The 2,329-nt window shown below is 40.2% G+C and overlaps 1 pseudogene; it reads right to left on the bottom strand.

The window, feature by feature from the left end:
* On the bottom strand, positions 1-728 carry Gm13679 (predicted gene 13679; annotated as a pseudogene).

Raw genomic sequence — 2,329 nt, 5'->3', positions numbered from 1 at the left:
TTCTTATTTAATATTTACTCATAATCATAAACTGAACTTTGCAATCCAGCTAGACTGGAAGGGGAATGAGGAAAATATGGAAGGAACCCAAAGAACTTCAGTGAGAGCAGAGATTACAAGACATTGTGAGCAGATGGGGTAGGGGCACTCTCCTGAGCTACAGAAGGAATGGTTTGATGGGTAAAATGTCCACAAGTCAAAAGAAATTAGAGTTGTCCACAGTCAGAAATGGTGATCTTCTTGCTGGTCTTGCCATTCCTGGACCCAAAATGCTCCATGGCCTTCACAACGTCTATGCCTTCTTTCACCTTCCCAAAGACCACATGCCATCATCCAGCCATTCTTGGCAGTGCAGATAAAAAACTGGGAACCATTTGTGTTTAGTCCAGCATTTGCCATGGACAAGATGCCAGGACCTGTATGCTTTAGGATAAAGTTGTCGTCCTCAAATTTCTCTCCGTAGATGGACCTGCTGCCAGTGCCATTATTGCGTGTAAAGTCACCACCCTGGCACGTGAATCCTGGAATAATTCTGTGAAAGGAGGAACCCTTATAGCCAACTCCTCCGGTGCTCAGAGCACGAAAGTTTTCTGCTGTCTTTGGAACTTTGTCTGCAAACAGCTCGAAGGAGATGCGGCCCAAGGGCTTGTCATTAGCCGTGATATCAAAGAACACGGTAGGGTTGACCATGGCTGCAGCAAGCTGCGAAAAGCAACAGTGGCATCTGCTCTACTTCCCACAATCAGCCACCAAACGCAAACACTATTGCATATGCCAGCAAGATTTTGCTGAAAGGACCCTGGTATAGCTGTCTCTTGTGAGGCTATGCTGGGGCCTGGCAAACACAGAAGTGGATGCTTACAGTCATCGATTGGATGGAACACAGGGTCCCCAATGGAGGAGCTAGAGAAAGTACCCAAGGAGCTAAAGGGATCTGCAACCCTATAGGTGGATCAACATTATGAACTAACCAGTACCCCGGAGCTCTTGACTCTAGCTGCATATGTAGCAGAAGATGACCTAGTCGGCCATCATTGGGAAGAGAGGCCCATTGGTCTTGCAAACTTTATATGCCCCAGTACAGGAGAATGCCAGGGCCAAGAAGTGGGAGTGGGTGGGTAGGGGAGCAGGGTAGGGATGAGGGTATAGGGGACTTTCTGGATAGCATTTGAAATGCAAATGAATAAAATATCTAATAAATATTTGAAAAAAAAAATCATCTCCACACTGATTTCCATAGTGGCTAAATTTTACAATTTTTTATTTTTAGAAAGATTAAAACTGCTGTTTAGGCATGTCCTCCCTGTTCTGGCTGACCTTTCTAATTTCTTATGTTAATTTTACTGAAATCATAGATATTTCTGTGTTGTTACATATCTTGTATTTTAAGATATAATCAACATTTATGTCTTCTTCCACTAGAGACCCTCCTTCACTCTAAAACCTTCATTGTGCACTGAATTTAGAAAAAGAAAGCAGTTAGGAGCCCCTTTATGTATTAATTATTTGTGAGTATCCAGAATGATGACCAGGTAATACAAACACCAACTTCTTCATTTATAAATAAGAAGGACACAATGAATTTAGTTTAGGGATTTTTAAATCTAGTAAAATCAATGCAATTGTGATTGCAAATGTTGAGATGAATGATGACTCAAAGGGAACTTATAATTTTTTTTTAGTTTAGTTATGCAGGTGCAATACTTAGGGCAGTAATGGATACATGTCAGTACTTGAATTTTTTTATGTTAAAGGATGTAACTCATGTTCACTTGTAACTACTAGTATTACATTTGACTAACAGTGTGATTTTCTTTCCACACTCTATTGTTAGGATTAAGTAGTACTTCGTAACGTAAATCAACAGTCTTAATGGATTTTCAAGATCAGATTGTTCAGTGTATTACTTCTGAATAAAGATACTTCAGTATCTTTATAAACTGTGTGTTATGATTTAAAACAGTGTCCCACTCTTCCATTCTGTATGCACTGATTAGCATAATGCATTAGCCAGTGCTGTTAGCTTTTTATTTATCACGGCAGGGATAAATTGACCACATTTTAAAGCTAGCCTTAGTGAAAAAACTATAAACATATAGACAAGGGTATTCTGTGTGCGTAGTTTATATCATTCATCAGGCAAACTGTGAGGTTAGTGTAGCAGCTCCAACCAGCGCTGCGAGGAGCATCTCTTAGTCACTTGCGAATAGACCCTATGTTACCACTCACAGTGTGGAGGTAGAATAATGTTTAGGATATTGTGTACTTGACTCAGGGTGAGTTAAAGCTCTTCCTTATATGAAAGCCACAGATATAGCAAGAGTACATT

The sequence above is a fragment of the Mus musculus genome, chromosome 2 (genome assembly GCF_000001635.26).
Source record: "Mus musculus strain C57BL/6J chromosome 2, GRCm38.p6 C57BL/6J".
Classification (NCBI taxonomy): domain Eukaryota; kingdom Metazoa; phylum Chordata; class Mammalia; order Rodentia; family Muridae; genus Mus; species Mus musculus.
This window is presented reverse-complemented; position numbering and strand designations above follow the sequence as displayed.